Below are 23342 nucleotides of genomic sequence, written 5' to 3' on the forward strand. Positions count from 1 at the left end.
GGGAGGCTGAGGTGGGGAAGGAAAGGAGAAAAAGCTAGATTGAGGTGACTGCAAAATCCAACTCAGAACTTTCTCTTTACTGTTTTGCTTTTTTTATTTAAAGGAGAAATTTAATTACTACTACCACAGCTACTACTATTTATACTACCCTAAAAATATTAATCGCTAACTCTTATTAGCACTCACCGTGCATCAAGCATTTTACAAGTGTTTTGCATTCAATATTTACTTAATTTTCACACATCCAATGAGATAAGTACCATTGTTATACTTATTTTGCAGATGATAAAATTTAGGAATAGAGAGAATAGTGAGGTTTCATATAGATGCCAGGTCACAGAAACAGAAGTTGACTTTATGCACTCTAATTCCATGGTATTTACCTCTATACTATGTGACCCTCCCCTAACATTCTATTCCCCCTCCCCAGGTCATAGCTTTTCCTTCAGTCAGGTCTCAAAGGATGAATTTTGTCCATGAGATTAATGCGGTGGCAAGCCTTTTCTAATTGTTCAGTTCACCTCTCTAAACCTTATTGGATACACATGTGTCAGGCATAAGGAGTACAGAATTAAACAAAGTATAATCTCTGCAACCAGACACTTGCACCCTCCTGGGGAAGCCGGCAAAGCAGTCATCTTGATATAGCCTGTGAAGTACAGAGCACTACAGAGTGCTAATGGAGGGGCCCATTTCTCAGACGAGGATGACTGAGAAAGGCTCCTCAGAGGAAGAAGGATTTGAGCAGAATTTTCAGTAAGAGTAAGAGTTACATGAAAGGGGAAAAGAACCATTTTAGACAAAAAGCACATGTGCAGGCACTGAGCGGGAAGCAGACTTAGTTAAGGAAATGTATGCTCCCTTTATGGTAAGGCAACTGGGAAAGCTCACCCAATGATTTGGGACCTTACCCCAAAAGGTGGGGGGAGCCACTAAAGAACGTTAGATAGATGAATGATGTAGTCATATGTAGATTTTTAAAGCTTCACTGATATTTAACTATTCTAACCTCAAGCTCAGAGATGAAGGTGTGAATTTGCCTTGTCGTTATTGCTGATGGAAAGATGAGTGGGGTGTTAACACATCGGGTGAGAGAATGCAGACTAAAAAATGAACACAATAAAGTGGCAATTAGCATAAATCCTGCATTTTCAGAAAAACAACTATAGGTGAGAAATACGTAGCCGGCTTGGTGATATTTCATAGGAAAAATATTAGACATTCTAACTGTTCTGAAGCACAGAGTGAAGCAGGTGCAAAAAGAAAAGAAAGAAAAAGGGAAAGAAACCATCACAACTAAAAGAACACAAACAATGTGACTTTAAATGCATAAAAATGGTAATCAATGTCAGTCACACCATATCCTGTGTAGATCACACTGCATTTGGTGAGGGCTGTCTAAATTCTAGCCACCAAACTGACAAACTGCAGTCTCTTGCTTCTTTTGGTAATCCTAACATTTGTCTTAACACATTAAAGATATTCAATGCAAACTAATTGTTTAATCAAACTAATTAATTTAACAATTGCTTAAAAGTTAGTAGACACCCCCCAATACTTTCCCTTCAACTCATACCAGGTACCTAAATCAAAACATTGCTCCCAAAACCAAGTGTCCTGCAGTGGAAATTAACTTCTGGGCTTGATATTTTTAAATGCTAAACAGATTCAAAGCAATTAGTGTTTAAGGCATTCTACTTGAATCTCTTCTATGCTAAAGGAACTGTATATTTACCTCTCTAATTACAGGGGACAAATACGCCAAAACAGAAATCTTTGCTTGATCACAATCTGGCACCTTTGCTCCTCCTAACCATTTGCTTCTAGTTTACCTCTCATCCTCTTTTCTCCATCTGTTAACTGTTTCTCATCCTTCAAAATGAGGTCAAATATTAGCTCTTTAGTGAAACCTCTCCTGAATCCCCCAGAAAATGTTACTTATTCCTTCTTCTATGTCCTCATATTGTTTACAGTGTCCACTTAACATATTGTAACAATATTACCCTTATAATGAGTCTGTATTCCCCATAAATTGGTAAGGTCTTTGAGAGTACATGTAGTACATTATTAATTCTTGTATATCCCCCACCAATGCCTAGAAAAATGAGCATAGAATTGTGAACTCAATGTTTCTTGAATATACTTAAATTTTTGTAGACTAAATTTATGTTTTTCAATTACATCTGAACACATCCTTCTTGTCCTCTAGGCATCTCAGGCTTAATACATCTAAACTTAGCATCTCAAATTTTGTCTTGCCTCCCTTCCCCTAATCCTGTTGAAAAAGTCATCATTACTCTCACCCACCCAGAAAAATTAAATCCAAGAAATATTTCGATCATCTTTTGGGTATAGTAAGTTTATTGATGATGTTTTATCTTTCTACAAATTAGCTTTTTTGAAGCTAACTGTATATGTAGGTTGAGTAAATTCTTACAAACATGGAATAATTTCAGGAGCATTTTGAAGACCTCTAGATCTTATACTGTTACATCACCAAGTGTCTTTAACCCCCACTCCTCCAACCCACAGTTAGAGAGCCTGTGTACAGCCCTCTCTAGGTGAAACCTTTTCAAATACAGCTGCTCCTGAGATGATATAGTATCTCATTAGACCTTCTTAGTACAGTTCCTATGTCATGAATGATACTCTAAGAAACCTCTACTCTCTACCATCCATGCCGGATATAGTCAGTCTATGGCAGTACATAGGGAAACTTCCTTTCCCTCAAAGTAGCCATTAGCCAATCTCTTGGTTGTACAGTGTAAATTAAGTATCAAACAAGAGGACAGTAGACAAGATAACCTTTAAAATTTCTTCTAAATCTGATACTCTCTGATTCTCAGAATTGGACATGCCAAGTCCCAGTTATTTAAGTCATCTTTCCACTAACCCAACTCTCTAACTTCAAAATATTATGTTTTCAAATACTTTATTATAGGTCCCACCTTTCAGATCCCCAGATCACCTACCAGCCACTGAACTTCATTCAGTATCTGCCTTTGTCTTGCTTTGCTCAGATACATGTGGGAGATGGAGACTATATCCAGGAACCTTTCCTCTTCTTCAGCAAGTTCTGTCCCCACGGGGCAGAGTCCCCAGAGCTAACCCTGATTGTCTCAGGCCACGAGGGGCACAGGCAAGGGAGAGACCTCCAGCCCCAGAGGTAGATGAGAATCAGGCTCAGGAGAGGCTCCTGGGAGGGCATGTGGAGAGAGGCCATGTCTGTTTTCCACCAAGTGGGCTCAGAGAAGCCTTTCCTCAAATGCTTGCTACCTTATCTCCCCTTTTCAACACTTCCCCTCTCCTCATCTCCAGTGACTTCTCAACACAGACTCTTGGACTCTGCAGAAATGACCCCCAACCCTCCTACAACTCTTTCCATAAACACATGCACTCACAGTTCCTTGTCTCACCTCACAAGTCCACAGAGACTTTGTATATTCCCTCATCTTTTCAAACAATGACTTTTCCTGATCATGTCCCTGATCCAGCCCAACATTGTTCTTCCTTTGAGAAGCCCCTCTGATAGGAGCTGCTTGTTCTGAAAAAAAAAAAAAAAAGAAAAAAGGGTTTTAGAGCCTCAGAAACCTTAATTTCAATCCGGCACTCATAAAATAACCATTTACTGATCCTTTGCTAGGTAACGTATCGTTCTAAGCACACTGCATGTATTAACTGATATGATCCTCATAATTACTCTATGAGGTTGGTACAATTCTTATTCCCATTTTACATTTGAGGAGACTGAGGCACAGAGAGTTTAAAAATATGTCCAGGGTCACACAGCTAGTAAGTACCCTTGTCAGGATTATGAACTCTGACCCCAGAACCTGTGCTCATCACTTCTAAGCTCTGCTGACTTCAGAATTGTTGACAGCAGTTGAAAGAACATAACCAAAGGCACATAGTCACAAATGGAGCCCATCTCCTGACCTGTACCCCTGACCACCACTCATTACCTATGTGCCCTTAGGCAGTCATTTATCTCTTTGAATCTATATAGTCTCATGTATAAATGTGTGTTGTGAGGGTTATGTGAAAATAAATACAAAAAGTAACTGTATTAGTTCTAAAGTGTGTCTACACACATTCCTGTTTCACTTAGTAGGTGCAGAGTAGATGTTTGTTCATTAAATTCCTCCAGATAACTCTGGGCAGACATTTGTTATGTAATATCTCACAGTCTTATTTTCTTCACCTTTAAAGATGGCATATTTGGGTTGCTTTGAGAATCAGAGACATGACAATGCCTCCAGGCGAAGAACAGGAACACACCTAGAGTTTAACAAAATTGGGTTTATTGCAGTGAGGGAGATCACACATCATGTGGACCATGGAGCATTTCAGTAAGGGGTCATGAGAAAAGAATTATTATAGGATGTGGGCTCATGTTAGGTGATTTAGGGGAAGGTTCAAGGAAGCAGGAATTGGTCTGGATTGGATCCTGTCAGTTACTAGAGATAATTCTATGATTGGGTATCTTAATGAATTTTATTCAGAAGGTAGACTAAACTTGCAATTGATAAAGAAACAGCAGTCACTCATATTAGCTAAGAAAGGGAAATTTTTTTTTTTCTGATTTGTATGGTGATCTTGTTTTTGTATGTGCTTATACATGATTATCAAGCTGTCTTCTTTTTTCCCCACCTCTTCATCATGGTCAGACAGTGACCTTGTCTGATGTTGGTTTTCTGTGAGAACACCATGGGCTAGATTTGACTGTCTTTCTCTTTCTCAGATAAAATACATAAAGGGCAAACTACAAAGTCTAGTACAGACTAGACAACCCATAACCTTTTTCTTTCCCTCCCAACCATTACATCATTTCCCTTTTAGTGTTTCCAACATTAATTTTTAATTTCCCTATTAAGGAGTTCACTATATTACAAAATAACCAAAGTAAGTACAACTCTGGATTGTTTAAAATTTAGTTTTCATGAATGGAAATCCATCTCCTTGTCACTTCCATGCGTTGGTCCTGAGGCGATCTTCTGGATCCAACATATCACTAAGTTCCACAAATACTAGAACACAGGCTTTATGTCCTGCCTTGATTATCTTTTCTTGCAGCTGAAGAGACTTCAGCTGATCTACATGTATGTTAAAGTTCCTCAACATACTGGTCACTCCTTCTTAGATTGGCTTTGGTTTGTCATGGTCTCACTCCCTGAAAAGAGCAACAAGGCTACGAAGATTTTGTACAAAAATAGAAATCAGTTAAATCTATTACGTTTTTTAATCACACTTCCCTCTGCTTGAGACAGTTCCAGAAAAAAAAAAATCCTGTTACTGTATCCCTCTACCTTGGACCCCTTTCACCAAGGTAATGCCTCCTCATTATTATGGTCTCCACTTTAACATCTCTTATTCAAAGAGGTCTGACCTGACCACACTATATAAATACCCTGTCTTCCAGCATTTTTTCTGTTTATTGCCTCCTGGCCATTCCTTTCACAGCACAAATTTTAATTACTTATTCATACATTTATTTCTCTCTTTTCATCAATATATGATAAAGTCAGTGAAGACAGAGACCAAGTGTGTTTAATACCATCATTCAGTGCCTAGTATTTTTCCTTGCACAAAGTAGATATTCAAGAATTATTTGTTGAAAGAATTAATTAAGAAAAGGCTTTTCTGATAACCCCCCACACACACATACATATAAATATACACAACAATTACAACCAAGATAGACCAGATTCTCCTATTACATGATTCCAGAGAACTGCGTATTTCTGAATTCCTCCCATTTCTAATAACTTATCCTCTATTTACAAACTGAACGTAAGCTTCATGAAGGCAGAGATTGTGTTTGTTCCATGTGTGTCTATTCAACGCTATTTATTTATTTATTTTTTGGCCATGCCACACAGCTTGTGGGATCTCAGCTTCCTGACCAGGGATTGAACACAGGTCAGGGCAGTGAAAGCCCGGAATCCTAACCACTAGGCCACCAGGGAACTCCCGTTCATGCTATATTTTTGTTGCCTGATACAATGCCTGTAGTAGAGAAGACATTCAGTACAGTTTTTCAAATGGATATAAATATTTTTTTTCCTGCCTATACTTGTCTGGAGGGTTTTATTATGGTTATTGAACTTGCTCTTTTTGTTTTGAAACCCAAGCACAAGACCTTTTCTTACCTCCATTAGAGTGCAACTTGTGAGATTCAATCTATTTTCCTAGTGCTTTCTGATGCTTTTAGATTCTGATTCTGCCCTCTGCCCTTTTGTGTATTCCTTCCAACTTTATCCACAGATTTGACAGGTATACTATTTAGGTTCTCCTCCAGGTTATTAGTTCCACTGCTGATTGAGTAGAGACCACTGTGACAGACCCCTAGATCCTTTTTTTGAAAGTCATTTTGAAATAAACATTCTTTAGGAAAAGTTATTTTTCTACCTATAAGCTGTCCTAACAATACTCTCATCCAACCCACATTTTTCCTTTTCTCCCCAGGTATATCCAGGGCATGTTCACAGGACTGGGATCCTGTAGGCAAAGGGAAATAGAAGGTAAGAAGCCCTGGTAATAATTGAGTAGAGCTAAGAAAAGCATTGTGTAAAACATCAAAGGACACTGTCTCAGAATCAGAATCATCAGTGGGGAGATGCCTAATTAAAAACCAACATGAAAATGGTAAGTGACCACTTATTGGTTTGTCCTGAGAATATAATTAGTCCTAAGATTATAATTTAATCAACTTAATGCTTACCAGTCTATACATTATAGGATAACATGTAAATACTGTAGGGAAGGGGTGGGCAAACTTTGTTAGAGCCAGATAGAAAATATTTTACCCTTTTCAGGCCCTATGTCTCTGTCATAACTACTCAATTCTCTGGCTGCAGCACAAACGTAGCCATAGACAATATGTAAATAAATGTATGTGGCTGTGCTCCAGCAAAGTCTGTTTCCAAAAACAGGCTATGTACCTGATTTGGTCCATGGGCCATGGTTGGATCCAGGGCTGTAGCTTGGGAACCTTTTTTACGCGCGTGTGCGCGCACACACACACACACACACAAACATACACACTATGTTGAATGACTTTTCTCTGACTCTAGTGTTTTGAGACTGCTTCCATTTGTCATGATCCCTGAAAAGATATCTTTCCCTACTCAGAAAGTAATCATTCTGCAAAAATGTCTTAAGTGAATGTAGAGCAAATAGATATTCTTCTACGAGTTTTTCTTATTTAGGCTTCTATGCAACTAACAAATGTAGAATTTTAGAGAGCCACGCCCTGTCTCTCAGAACTGGAAGGCAGAGCCCTTTAAATGACTTATAGATGGCAGAGATAATACCAGCAAACCCTGGTAGGAGCAGTGATCACAGTGAAATGTCGTCTAAGACCCCTTTAGAGGAAGGAAAAACTGGCATATTAAGATGATGGGGGTTTCCACCAGACATCAAGTGAGTCAGAAGGAAATAAACTATAAGGAGGAAAGGAAAGAAAGAAACTATAAGAAGGAAATAAACTATAATTGAAAGGAAACTCTAAAGCCATCACTTGGACCTCAAAGTTTGTTTAGAAACTCTTTTCTAAATCTCTTGATTATTGTAAATAGGAGAAGCATAAGAATACAGTTATATAAGCACCCCAAAACTAGACAATTGTGCATACTAATCAAATTGAAGCAAAGTTCTTCAATAAGGTTAATGTTGACTCTGCTTAGAAGTCTACCATAAGCACAGACCACATCTGTTTTGCTTTTACGAATTCAGGGAAAGAAACAGTACTGTATTGCTGTTAATTTTCATTATGCACATAAAACTTAAGCTTTCATTTTTTTCATGAGTTATAAAATATTATTTGGTAGATTTTAGGATGTCATAAAGCATGTCCAATATGAAAGATTAAGAATGGTCAAAACTCGTTTTTGTAGTTAGTCCTTTCAGATGTATCTGATTTCCCCACACACAAAAAGAGTTTAACCTTTGTTTTTTCAAGAAGAAAGATTATAAAAATTCAGAACAGCTTTTAATTTCTAAAGCAATAATCACATTAACTTCCACCCTTCTGTTTGAGTTTGTAGGAATCTAAAAAAATTAATTCTTTTGGCAAGTTTTAAACTGAGCATTATGTGGAACTTTCTATAAACTTGTGACAGGCACCCTATAACCTACTGTTCAGGATTCCAATCTCTGAATATTTTTCAGCTTCTCATATGGAATATACATTCCGACATGGCCCATTTTATTTCTGTTTCTAAAAGAAACATTAGAGAAAAGTATCACATTCAAAAGAATTCTTTACCATATAAATCAAAGCTTAAATTATAATTTCTTCTAATACTGTCACCTTCGTAGGCCACTGAGTATAACTAAATTATCTTGTAAATCTGACTCACTTGATGCCTGGTGGAAACCCCCATCACGCTAATGTGACACCTTTTCTATTCTCTTTCTTCTTCTTGAATGTCATGACTATTCTTGACCTTGGGAAAAATTGTCAAATTCCATGCACACCGCTTTTGGAATTTCATATGAGATTTTGTTTTATTAATAGGCCAGTTTAGGGAGAAGAAATATTTTTCTAATATTGATGTCCCATCCATGAATGTGTTCTGTATCATCACATATAAAAGAGCTATATAATGACTTTAAATACAAATTTATGAGTTTTCAAAAAAGTTTTGAATATCTTTTTTTTTTTGTATACAGCAGGTTCTTATTAGTCATCAATTTTATACACATCAGTGTATACATGTCAATCCCAATCGCCCAATTCATCACACCACCACCCCCACCCTCCGTGGCTTTCCCCCCTTGGTGTCCATATGTTTGTTGTCTACATCTGTGTCTCAATTACTGCTCTGCAAACCGGTTCATCTGTACCATTTTTCTAGGTTCCACATATATGCGTTAATATAAGATATTTATTTTTCTCTTTCTGACTCACTTCACTCTGTATGACAGTCTCTAGATCCGTCCACGTCTCTACAAATGACCAAATTTATTTCCTTTTTATGGCTGAGTTTGAATATCTTTTAAGTACTATATATATATTATAAATTGTCTCTTTCATTGTATTTTATGATTGTTGCTGTTATACAATAATAGAGTTGTTTTTGGTTTTTTTTCATTGAGTAGTATCTAGCAAGCTGGTCAACCATATTGATGCTAATAATTTATCCATGGTTATCTGTGCTTCAACATAAATACCATCTAAAAATAATTAAGTTTGATCCAGTATTTATACTTTTAATTTCTTTACTCTTTTTGCTTATTTGCTTCAATAGCCAGGACCTCCTATAAAATGTTGACAAGAAGTTGTATTATCCGTTAATCTCATTTTGTTCTTGATCTTAAAAGAAATGCTTTTCACACATCACTATTAGTTATGCTGTATGATTTTAGAAAGTGCCCTTTATCAAGATAAGGAAGTCTTTCTTTCATTTGTATTTTATTATTGTTTCTTACTTTTTAATTATGAATTATTATTGAATGTTTTTTTATTCTTGAATCAAGAGATATTCATCATGGTTTTTCTTTTTTAATCTGTTAATATTATAAATCATATTATTCACTTTTCAAATGTTAAGTAAATCTTGCATTTCTGAGAAAAACCAAATTCAGTTATCATCACTTAATATAGATCATTGAATTTGGTTTAGGATTATTTGGAGGGAGAATTTTGCATTGATGTTAATGAGCGAGACCGGCCTGTGATTCTTTTCTTCATACACTGGTTTTATTTATTTTAGAACCAGCAACCAGCAAGCTTCATAAAATACTTTGCTGAATTGTACTTCCGGTATATTTGTTCTCTTAATGAGTTCTATAAAAATAGGAATTACCTTTTTCTGCAATATTTGGTAGAACTCTCTTGTTAAGCCATCTGGGCCCAATGTTTTTTTTCTAGTAATATTTTTAACTTCTAATTCAATATTACTAAGATTTTCTACTGCTTCTGAAGTTGATATTGGTAATTTTCAATTTTCTGAAAATGAATCTAGCTAATTAAATTTTTAATTACTTAACATATATTGTTAATACTATCATCTTATCACTTTAAACTTTGTAGTTTAAACCTGTAGTTATATCAATTTTTTATTCTTATTATTTCCTATTTTTACTCCTCTCTCCCTTTTATTCTTTGTTAGTCTTGTCAGGGGTTTAATTATTTTTTCTAGAGCCAACTTTTTGATTTATATATCCTCTTTGTTATATATTTATTTTTATTATATTAATTTCTGCTCCCATATTTATATTTTTCCTCCTTCTACTTTCTTTGTTTTTTCTCCCTAATATTATTTTTCTAAGTGCCTAATTTGGATGCTTGCTTGACTAATCAATTTTGCACATTTTTTCTTTTATAATGTAAACATTTAAGGCTATGAATTTCTCTCTAAGAAACACTTTAGCTTTATCCCATCAGTTTTGAAATTATAATTTTTATTATTGTTCAGGGCTAAATGTTTTCTACTTTCCCTTATAATTTCATCTTAGATTCATAAGTTGTTTAGAAGTGTTTTTTTAATGTCAAACATAAGAATATTTACTAATTTAATTATATCATGAAACTAGTCTACAGTTTAGAAACTAGTCTACATAGTATTAATTCTCTTAACTGTGTTGAGACTTTTAATTTATTTTTTAGTTTTATTGACATATAATGGACAAATAGAAATTGTATATTTTTAAGGCATACAACTTGATGTTTCAATATAGGTATACATTGTGAAATGATCACCACAATCAAGCTAATTAAAATATCGATTATCACCCACAGTATGATTTTTCTCCCTTTCTCTCTTTTTTTCTTTCCTCCCTCCCTTCCTTCCTTTCTTCTCTTTTTGTTATAAGAATTCTTAAGATCTACCCTGCCCTCTTAGCAAATTTCAAGCACACAGTACAGTATCATTAACTATGGTCACCAGGGTACAAATTTTCAGTGAGCCCTATATTATAGTTTAACATTTGTTTAATTCGACATGAGCTTAAAGTCAATCTGTATTCTATGTTCCTTCAATGGAATATATATCTGCCTGGTATATACTTACTCAGGAGAAGGTTTTCAAACATCTTACTATGATAGTGGGTGTGTTAACTTTCCTTATGGTTTCCGCACCTGATTACCAAGAAGCACTGAAAGCCACAGCCCTCCTCCATGGGGACAAGTTCTTTCCACTCCATGGCAGAGAGCATAACACACAAACTAGGCAGGCTGGTTCCCAAGAATAGGAACAGAGAAAAGGGCTGGGCTACACCTGCCCAGTTCCTCTTCCAATTTCACCAGATTAGATCAATGGCTCTCAGACTTGAACTTACTTCAAATCACCTTGTGTTTGGGGAAAGAAAGCTCAAAAAGGTTTAATGATTTGTTCACTGAGTCAAAGAACTAAAGAAATTACCTATAATTTCTTATTTTTAGAACTCTATGACTGTAGGGAAAAAATACCTTTCTAATACTGACTATGCAGGCTCATATAAATCATATTTTAAAGGATTTTCTCTAGCTAACCTACATTTAAGTAAAAAAGTCATCTGTGACCTGATTCCTGGGTTCATACAGACTGAAAAATCCATAGTTGACAGGAATGGTAGGGAGGGTGAAGACTCAGCCAGCAGAATTTGAATTGAGTTCAGACTCTTTACCTACTAACTGAATTTGGAAAGACATTCATCCATTTACCTGCTATTGGAGATCTAATGAGAAAATGGACACAAAATATTCAAGTATAAGTAAAAGCATGGTAAAATCATGGTTCTGGGAAGCAGAGAACCCACTCCTACTTTTGGAAAGGAGAGATGGCAAGAAGCCTAGAGCAGAAAGGCTCACCAGAGAAATCCTTGTTAAATCTCATGGTAGTCATGTTCTCTAGAAGAAGGAGAGTTATTCTATGGGAAGAATAGTTTGTATGTCATTCCACACACATTTTCTCCCAGTAATATAAATTAAAATAAACACCAAGTTATCCTTGCAATAGAAATAAAGTATTTCAACATCATTAGTTCAGGACACCCTAAACTCATTTACTCAATCATTTCAAAAAATGCTGCCCAGGAGAATTATTTTTAAAATGAGTTTTCCTTTTGTATTTTCAGTATAGTTGTGACGATGTTATCCTGATACAAAGAATCTCCAAGGGGGATACTACAGTTTCATGTCTTATTTGAAGAGAACTTTCAGAAAAGTACCAACCGAGTGCCTAGGGTTTTAGGATCCCAAAATCTGAGACTTGAGGAAAATGTCAGAATAAACTTCTATGAAACTTTTGTTTTCCTCATTCCTTTTCTGCCAATCCGTGCACTCCTTCCCTCCACTTTCCATGACCTCTACCATCACAGATATACAGAAATTAAAATAGAAAAATCTATCTCTTGATATTAATCAATATGTTGCTGCTGGGGTATAGAGCGTGTGTGTGTGTGTGTGTGTGTGTGTGTGTGTTTGAGAGAGAGAGAAGACAATTGACTCTTCACAACAAAACTATAAGCTCTTTGAAAACAAATTGTGCCTCCTTTTTATATCTCTTCTTGGTTCCCAGACCTAGTTTTGCACTCAAAGAACCCTATCAATAATGTTGCCTTGTTGACTAACTGATGATTTCAAATTCAAAGAGCAGAATATATTTCTATAACTCACATTTAACCATCAGCACACCCAGGACCCTCATTTCTAACCCCCTGATCTTCCCAGTTAGAAAGTTAATTTTGAGATCCAGATTTAAACATTCTTTTATGGTGGCTTCACCCAGAAACACTGAACTCCACGCTCTTATGAACCCTCTTGCCATGGCTCACCAATCAACATCTAAACATTTACCCAAGAAGTTCTTTTACTTTTCCTTCTACTTAGCTCCTTTACTACTTTCTCAATGCTTCTCCAGGAATTCTATCTCGAGCAAAGTCTCACAGTCAGTTTTTTCCAAATTCTTTTAAACACAGTTATGTCTCTCTCTAAGTTCTAAGTCTACCTTGGTATTTGCACTTGCATCATTATTATTTGATTATTTTTTAAGCTATGTGATCTTTCACCCATATTAGACAAGTATGGGTTCAGAGGCCATATTTCTCCACCCTCTACAAATTTCCCAATTTGTCCCTATCTAAGACCTCAATCCATTTAAATTGGTATATGCACTATATTTAACAAATTATTTGACTAGTTGATTGACTAAGCAACTAAAGCCTACCCTTACCAAATGAATGGCCTATGGATTGATCCTCAGAGTCTCTTCAACATAGCCCTAATCCTTTGGGTGACACTCCTGACAGCCTCCCTCACTTCCTTGTTGCTGAGAGTATAAATAATGAGGTTGAGAAAAGGAGTAAGAAAAGTGTACACCAAGGCAATAAGCTTGTCAGTGACTTCAGGGTGACTCAGGTGGCCCTACATAGACAATGAAGGCAGAGCCAAAGAATAGCGCTACTGCAGTTATACGGGAGGAACAGGTGGAAAAGGCCTTGGCATGACTGGCAGCTGAAGGCAGCTTCAGTACAGCTCTAAGGATACAGTCCTAAAATGAGCACAAGTTTGCATGCATTGATAATGCCAATCACTGCAATGTGGACTGTAACATGCCAGCTTTTGTCCACACATGCCAACTTCATTAGTGGTGCCAAGTCACAAAAGTAATGAGCCAACTCTTTTAAACAGAAGGGCAGAGTGGCTGTGAGGCTGGCTGGCACAAGTGCAGCTGAGAAGCCAGCCACCCAAGTGGGCCCTGCTAGCTATAACTGTACCTGTCTGCTCATGAGTGCATGTTAGTGGAGTGGGCGACAGATGGCAAGGTAGCGGTCCAGCGCCATGACACCCAACAGTTAGCACTCAGTCATGCCCAAGGAATGGAAGACCTATAGCTGGACAAAGTACACAGTTGATGAGATGGGTGAATGCCCATGGAACAAGGTATGCAGCAGCATGGGAACTGTGGTGCTGACATATCAGAGTTCCAAGAAGGAGCGGACACTGATGAAGAACTACATGGGACATGTGGACAATGAATCAGGACAATGATGAACAAATTCCCTGCCAGGGTGAGGAGATAGATGCACAGTGTCCCCAAGAAAGCAAGAGGTCACAGGTTTCCAGTGGTAGTGAAACCAGCAAGGAGAAAATTCTGGGTCCATGTGTGATTGACATGATCCATGATTCCTAGGAGCAAGGGGTAAAGACAGAAGATTAACAACATCAGGATTTTTCCTCTATACAGAAAATTTTCCTAGGGTCAAGAACACTGAATGTGAGCACCTGAAAGGAATTTAATATTATCTAAGCAATGTTCCTCACTTTGCAATAGAGGAGTTGCAGTCCTGAAGGTACACATGGTTGGAACTGTTGTTGACAGTGTTGGAACTAGAAACCAAGGCTCCTGAGGCCAGTTCAGTCCTTTTCTATGCTATAATACTGTGCTCTAGTTACTCCAGAAGCTGACTTTCTTCCCTACTCCACCATCAGGAAACAAGAGACACCTAACTACTGGTTGAAAATAGCTATAACAAGGGATGGTGGAGAGAGTAGAGGAAATAGACAACAGTCTCCAAACTTAAAGCAAAACTGTCATTTGTTAAGTTCTGCAGACAGGAAGATATAGAGAAGCATGCATAAAGCTGAGGGTCAATTCTCTTAGTACCTTAAGATTACAAACTTTAAGAAATATACCTTTATGTAAGCTATATTTAAATCTAAAACTGAATATATATATGTATCTATAACTGAATCACTTTGCTGTACAGTACACACTTTGTGTGCCGAAACTAACACAATATCATAAATCAACTATACTTCAATTTTTTTGTGTACATATATATAAAGGAAACTGAAGAGATAAGAAAATCCTTACCTCTATCCTTCTTATAGTTTTTAATGATTAAAACACAGCAATATAGAGCTTTGGAGAAGAGAGAAAAATTATCCCCTAAAACTGACTGCTGAGGCCTCTTTCAGTAATCCCCTCTAGAGTTTATAGACTAGTTTTCTAAGGAGTAGAAAAAAAAAAAAAAATAGAAAGGAAATAAAAGAAACACAGAATTTCTTAGAACAGTCCCTGAAGTCTCATGTCCATGGTGCCTGACGATAACTCACTTAAGAGTTTCATTCCTTTGAAAGATGATCTCCAAAGGAGAAATGCACTGGGAATTCTCAAGGAGGAAAACCATGAAGTCAGAACACCCAAGCAAGAAGTTCTATAGTATTTAAAAAAGAAAAAGTCTTCCTTTAAGTCAGGGATTTGGCTTTGAGAACTTGCTCTGTCACTAACTGGCAGTGCACTGTCGGCTAAGCAACTTCTTGCATAACCTCAACTTCTTTTTCTCTAACACGAAAATGTTTGAATAGATGTTTTCTAAAACTCTTACAACACAGATAATTTATAGTTCCCTAAAATCACTGAAAATGTTTCTGGGCTGTGGGGGACATTAACACCATGGTTCCTAGCATTTTCCTCTCATAGCCTAACAGACCTCACCTAGGAAATGTCAAAGTGCTCCCCTACTCCTCTTCTTCAGCATCTCTTATCTCTGATGCACCATCCAAAACCATTACCTGTTTGGATGAAATTAATACTTGTTATATCTTCCTCAGCATCCTTTCACCCCAAAACACTTCTCTACTTATATCTCATGTTCCTGGAGATGCTGGTCTCCCAGGGGATGCTTACCATGCGTTCAATGGTATTGCTGCGTGTAACTAGCTCTCGGTAGGGGTTCCTCTGGGGCAGGATATTGGGCACAGGAAAGTGAAGCAGAGTAGCTCTATTTCTTAAATGACTTTTCTCAACCCTGCAACCCTGATTGTTGAGCTCTGGGATCAAGTCTCAGGGACATTGTCTTTCTAGGCCACTAGAACTTTGTGAAAATTCCATATAGCTTTCTATAGAAAGAGACAACCCATCTTGCATAATCTTATGTACACAAATAGAATAACTCACTGAGTGCCCCAGAAGTGAGTTTCATCTTCTTGAAAACTGCGTTGCATGGAGACTGCTCAGTTTCATTTCCACTCAACTCCAGTAATAAGAGCTAGGTGACCTAGGAAGAGTAAATCATCAATTTGTCCACTACTAACCTACTACACTATAAACATCAGCGGCACCATCACTTCTGCTTTGACTCTCTTCATCCCCGTGACAATCATCACCACCACTACCTTCTCCATGTCCACTATCATTTATTCATTGATTCAATCATTATTGAATATTTACCGTGTGCCAAATACTATTCTAAACCAACACAACCACCAGTATTGCTACTCGCTATCATCATTTATACCACCACTGCCATTATAATTATATGGAACGTCTACATAACGCTTATTCAGTTTTCCATCATCGTTGTCATTTTTATTACCATCAGCATCATCTTGATAAAAGTCCTGCAGTCAGCATACAAATTCTGACCTTGACTGGGCATTATACATAAGCATGGACTGCATGGATATAATGGTCATATAAGTAACAGATTGAAAGAATTAATCCACTGGAGAATAGTAGATTTGCACCATTGGCCGATACAAATGTGGTTTCACATTTAGGAATCAGAGGCAGAGGACAAGATAATAACAAAATTAAATTGGCTATCAGAACATTAATCATGGAATATTTGCAGATAGACCACATAAACCTAAGAGAAACCATTAAATCTCCTCAAATCAGCCAGGAAAATCTTCCTGTGAGAGCTGGAGTTGTTTTAACAACAGAAAAGTGTGATATTTGTTTTTGAGAGTTTTGCTTTAGAAAATAATGTAACCTCAAGATTGGAAGAATCTGTCCTTGAGTAAAATTTTTTTCAGATGCTTGGGCATTTAGAGGTTCTTGTTCCATCTTTTCTAGCCTTGTGCATAGATTCCACTTCAAGTGAAACGCCTGACAGTTCTCCAGGATAAATAGTTGCAACTACCATTTGATGAAATTGCTACATCCCTCACTTTCCCGAATACCAAAACACCCCAGTTTGTAGCCTTGTTTATGGATCTATAAGGCAGATTCTGGGACAGACTTCACCCATGCTTTTCAGTGTTCAATTGTATATAATCCTGGCTTGCACCAAACAAGTATATAATGGCTGTGCATTTGCCTTCAGAAAGTAATCAATGTAATACAAATATGTGTTTATAAGAAGCTCAAACACAAACCAAAATCAGTGCAAAATATATATTCAAAATATTTAGCACTGTAAATGAATAAGGAATGAGGTGTTTGACCTAAAAGTAGCATGAAGAGGAAAAATAAAAGTTGAAGCATTTCAAGTTTAGGTCTTACTTAGCTAAGCAAATTGTTTATTTTCCTCTCATGTCATCCCCCACCAGTAAAACATGCTCAATTAACACTTATTCTGTATTAGAAATGGAGCAAAAGAAAAGAACAAGGTCTGATGCTTCCATTAAGAAATTCATGATTAACAAAAGAGGCAACAAAGACTGTCTATTAGAGTGTTAAGAGAAGAAAACATTATCTCAAGTGTCAACATTGTACAATGGTTATTAACATTTGAAAAAAAGCCTATATTACAGGAAATTATTAGAAAGGAATAAATGAATAATTGTTTTAAAATAATTTTATAAGTGATTTAGAATTTTTATTTATCTATATATTCTATATTATGCATATATTTATATGGAATATTGTTTTCCAAGAGAAAAAATGTGATGACCCAAAGGTTAGAAAAGGTGTTACCAAAGGCAGCTTAAATAGTGTGTGGAGAGGGGAAACCAGTGATTCTGTTATTCATTCATGAAATATATTTATTAAATGCTTCCTATTCCACACACCTCTTACTGAGCAAAGTATAAGATGCATAAATCATAATCCCTTTCCTCAAGGTACTTAATTTGGAGTGTGGGTGATCAATCCTCAAATAGGCATTTATAAAGCAATAAGGGCACTTAAATACATGAAAAGATATTCATCTTAACTAATAATGATACATGCAACTTTAAACTGCATTGAAATACTTTTATTGCCTTCAGACTTACAGAGATCCAGAAGTTTAAAAACACACTTTATTGGGAAAACTGCAGGGAAACAGACAATTTCATACATTGCTCATAGGAGTACAAAATAGCAAAATAAATTTGGAGGAAGGTTGAGCAATCTTTATGCAAGCTACACATTCACTTGTGCCCAGCAATCCTACTTCTAGGAATTCATCTTGAAGATATGTATACGAAATGATGTATACACAGGGTTATTCATTATAGTTCTGTTTGTAATAGTGAGACTGGAACAACCCATGAGCCTTTCAGTAGGGGACTGGTTAAATTAAACAGACAATGGAACACCATGGAACTGTTTACCAAAATGAGAAAGCACTTTCTACAGTGATAGGAAATGGTCTCCATGGGGCTTATAAGAATACTCGTATTTACTTGTTTTTACATAAAGAAACACCACACTGTTGTAGGAAACACTGATGAAAGTTGTTTCGTATTGTGGGGAGTAGGGCTGGCACGGGACCAGTGGGCCTGGGTTGGAGAAATACTCTTTTACATATACCTGTTTATGAATTATTTTGATTTTTTAATAATGTAGGTATATTATCTATTGAAACCAATGTGTTTATTCTCAAAATATATGTCAATACAGTGGCATAGTGTAATCATACATCCTGGTTTGCTCAAGTGAGTTCTAGTTAATACCTGTTGTCCCAGGATAATTATTAATAGTTCCCTGCTTTATCCTTAAAAACATTTGGGCTTTACTTCGATGATAAACTGAATATGCATCCTATGTGATAGAATGTTAACTTTGATACTACTGCAGAATTTGCAATCAGAGTTGATATTATATATACAACTTCTTCTAGAGTGATAAACTGCTGTCAACATGGAAAAAGGAAAAGGTGACCCTGAGGGATCCACCCCAGCGTGTCACATTCATACATTGCTTCCGACTTCTTTTCACATCTTAGCAAATTTTAAAAAGAGTTAATAAAGTCTGCTTAAATGCAAACTGTCCAGAGTCTGTAATTTCCTCAGGCTCTATCTTATCACTCAAAGGGTAAGGTAGAGGGAGATGGGCAACTCAGCTCACTTAATACCTATGCTTGTTGGGAAGCTCTGCCCTAAGGAAGGTCTGAAGGGAAGGACCTCAGAAGGTTTAGAGAATAAAAGATTGTGAAGTAAAGAGTAAGATGAGTTTGAAGCACTGAGTTGATCTAAAAAAGAGTAATGACTCCTCGTGGGGTTATAGAAAGGACGCAATCTCTGTCATCTCATTTGATCCTTAGAAGTCCATTCTTTCATTCATTATTTTGTTCAGTTATTCATAAATGAAAGAATACACCAGGCTCCATACCAGAAATCACTGGTGAAATATATGCTACCTTGAGTTGTAAGATGTCTCCACAATAGGATTGTAACTCCTCAAGCTCACTATGCAGTATTGATGAATGTGACCCAAGAAACTGTCAGTGATTCTTTTGGACGGCCACCTGGGAATGTGCTGACTGAATAGTAATTTGCTACCCCCATGATCACCCCAATAAAGGCAAGCTGAGATAACCACAGTGTAGGAGAACAGAAAGAGTAAGAAGAGGATAAGGGCCCCAAAGCCATGCATTAAGGGATAGTATAAATTTCACAAGGGCAAGGAGAAACACACAGGATGTCTAGGGTGATTTTGAACACCTAGGCCCAAGGAAGATGTTCAGTTTGGAGTATTATCAATTCTACTGACCCACAGATGTGACAAAAGTGTGAGATATGTGTAAAATCAGGCATGCCTAAGGGAAGAAATTCTCCTTGAAAAAATTTATGTGACAAATTTGAAGTAATAATGACTCATACGTAGTGTTAATTATTCTATATGTTTTATGTGCATAAAATAATTTAATCCTCAAAAGAATTCTTTGAATGAGGTTTTACTGCTGTCCCCATTTTACAGATGAAGGAACATCTTACAGATGGAAAACAGGAAGATTAAGTGAATTGTTCAAGGTTGTGCAGAAAGAAAGTGGTAGGGATGATGATTGAATCCAGGTACCAGTCTTCAAAATCCCTTCTCTGACCAATACACAGCCCTGCCTCTAGAATAATAAAGATTTTATTATTTATGGAGTACCTCAAGCTTCAGGAACATTTAAGTATTGATCACTTTACATGTTTTGTTTCCTTTAATCTTTATAGGACTGTGTGGTAGAGATCATTATAAATAGTTTTCTTTTAAATATGAGGAAACTTTTAAATATGAGGTTGCTCAGACAGAGGTTAAGTTTTTTTTAATTTGGAATCATATAGCCAAACAGCAACAAAACTGGGATTTGGACCAACACTATTTCCTCTATATTCTGTTTATTCATATCTTACTCCTCCAGGTGGAGTTTGGATCTTGCTTTCTTTACAAGTGTTGCAATTTTGGAATAATAACTCCCTAAGCAGAAAGGAATGTGCTCAGTCACCCACTTCTTACTCTCATTTGGCAAAGAGAGAGAATGAGGCTGAGGAAGCCTTGCCAAGGTCACCCAGCCCACTGGAGTGGATCTGGGGTTGAATCCATGTCCAGGAACATTTCTAATTTCATTTTTGCATAAGAACAATTAAAAACATTCTCATAAAGAATATTCATGATCCATACAGTGACCTGTCTCTGCCAAACTCTGGTCTTGTCTTAGTTCCTAATAAGCTGTGCATCTTTGGTAGTTCATGTCACCTCCTTGGCCCTCAGTTCTCTCATCTGAAAAAGTGAGAAGGCGAAACTGAATCATCTCAGTAGAGGAATTGGTTGAGGAGCCAGGGTAGAAAAGAGGGCACAGGGAGTGGCCAGGGCTTTGGGTTCCCATTTCTACTTTCTATTTCAATCTGTTTTCTTCTTTGTACTCATCTATTTTATGTATTATGGTTCTAATGCTGTATGTTTGTTTGAAAATATGAGATCAGATGATTTCCTGGTGTCTTCTTTGATATTTCAAGAATGCTGCATCTGCTTCATGCTAGGGTTACACAGCAATTGCTGAACTAACGTAAAGAAGGAAAGAGTATTCCTCATTCCAGGACACCTGCCTGCCTGTGGCAGACATAGACAAGGGTGCATTCTGAACAGGTAGTATAAATCTGTGCACTCAACAAAAGAGTCAACAAGACTAGCACCTCAGCATACAGATTAAGGTCCAGGAACCCAGGGCTGGATGATGGCATAACTAAAAACTCCTACCAATGGTGAGGGGCAGAGCAAATGGGGAAATTGGAAGAGGATCTGAGATCCCTGACATACTAATGAATCTTCTCTTTCTGCTGTTGCAGACAGAAACTGGGTACTGTACTTTAAGAGACTAAGGACGAGTCTTTTGGTAGATCCAGATGCCACAGGTCAGGGAAGGTAAAATCAGGGTAATGGTGATCTGTAACATTTTCTGAATCTACTATCTCTAATTGCACCTCCAATTTATTCCCCTTGTATGCCTTCCTTTCCATCTGTTACTAATTATTGAACCCATCTCCCTACCTGTCCTATACTACTGTTTATATAAAATTTTCTCCTCCCCCTCCCCTCACCTAAGCATGATCACTAGATGCATCATTTTTGCTATGATCCTAAACTAGTCACATAGCCTTTCTGAGCCTCAGTTTCCTCATGCAGTATAAGTTTATATACCCATTATTGTGGACACTCAATAGATAGTATTACTGCTATTACTACTAATTTGTTAGTGGTAAATATATAGGTATCAAATTAAATTACTGATGGTTAGTCTAAATGGGCTGAAATGTTAAGCAATTTTGAATGTCATTTCACCTGATCTTAACTAATAAGGGCTAGAAATCCACCAAAACAGTGAGGTCAGTCTCTGTACAAGGTAGGCCTCAGGCCCCTATTTAAAAAATGGAGAATAATAACATTTATCCTGTCCTTCCTTGCTTCAGTGGGGAGGCATTGCTGCAGTGTGAGAGTGCTTGGTGAATATGAAAGAGCTGTACCAATGTGTGGGGTCTGTAGGAATTCTGTATGTGCGGAGGAGTCCAGACAGCAGGGCACCTCTGCTCAGAGGACCAACAACACAAATGAGCCTGGAAATCTTTGAGCAGTGGGTCCAACACAAGTCAGCTATTCCCTTCCTTCTCAGTTAGATCTCAGGCGGTTGTAGTGAACTTCCATACCCTTAGCCAGCCTAGGCTTTTCCTTCTACTTCCCTTTGGTCAAGCAGAGGAGCCTTGGGGCCACCTCTGAATTATCACTGCCACACACAGCTTGTTTGAAGGACCTGGTTATGGAGGTATCCCATAGGGAAACATGAGAGGCAGGCTATCCAGCTAAGGAAATCTTCCCACAAAACTTTTCTTCTGAGCAACTCGGGAACAGAGCATGTGCTAACAAGTTTGCTAATGAGAAGGCAAACAAGCTGTTTAGTGGAGCTGGGAAAGCCAGAGGGTGAGGCCAGGGAACTATTCCCAGGAGGGAATGCGCCTGCTTAATGAAGCAGAGCCTCAACTTTAGTGATAATCAGCAGTTTCTCTGCAGAGGCCTCTCCCTGCCTGAGTTGAGGAGCAGGGAGCTTTGGGGAGGCCTCAGTTGTCTCCTCTTGCCTCCCTCAATGACTACTAATTGGGAATGTGAGAATGCAGAGCAGGATGTCAAAAAAAGCAGCTCTAAGATATGGTCCTCCTAGGAGCCCTTTCTCCAGGCCTGTGGGAGACACCAGCCTCCCAGCTTTGCCTGAACCATGCATAAGGGCATCTGTTCCCTACATTCATAGGAGACACTGTGGAGGTAGAGTGGAAGTCAGGAGGCCTGAGTTTTAACCAAGGCTCTGCCACAAACTACTTCTGACTCAAAGTGGGTCACACACCTTCCCTGACATATATACTTTTTTTTTTTTTTGACCTGTACTACTTTTAATGTATAAAATATGGAGATTGGACTTCATGAATTACATGGTTTCTTTGAGCTGTGATGTGGGTTTCGTTCTGAAAGCCCCGGTAACAGCATCAAAAAACAAGAGTGTAGGGCTTCCCTGGTGACGCAGTGGTTGAGAATCTGCCTGCCAATGCAGGGGACATGGGTTCGAGCCCTGGTCTGGGAAGATCCCACATGCCACGGAGCAACTAAGCCCATGAACCACAACTACTGAGCCTGCACGTCTGGAGTCTGTGCCCCGCAACAAGAGAGGCCGTGACAGTGAAAGGCCCACACACTGCGATGAAGAGTGTCCCCTGCTTGCCGCAACTAGAGAAAGCCCTCGCACAGAAATGAAGACCCAACACAGCCAAAAATAAATAAATAAATCCAAAAGTTAAAAAAAAAAAACAAGAGTGTAGTAGCCTCACTTCTGCTAAAAAAAAAAAAAAGGTTTATTGATTGTAAAGGAGGTAAAGGGAGAAGTAAGGAATATGAGATTAAGATAAATATATGCCCCAAGAGACACCCCGCCCCAACAAAAGAGGGGTGTATACC

The 23342-nt window shown here is 37.6% G+C and overlaps 1 pseudogene; it reads right to left on the bottom strand.

Annotated features, from left to right (window-relative positions):
- Positions 1-13183: 13183 nt before the first annotated feature.
- Positions 13184-14108, bottom strand: LOC137761365 (olfactory receptor 6N1-like; annotated as a pseudogene).
- Positions 14109-23342: the final 9234 nt, after the last annotated feature.

Source organism: Eschrichtius robustus, chromosome 3, assembly GCF_028021215.1.
Source record: "Eschrichtius robustus isolate mEscRob2 chromosome 3, mEscRob2.pri, whole genome shotgun sequence".
Taxonomy (NCBI): Eukaryota; Metazoa; Chordata; class Mammalia; order Artiodactyla; family Eschrichtiidae; genus Eschrichtius; species Eschrichtius robustus.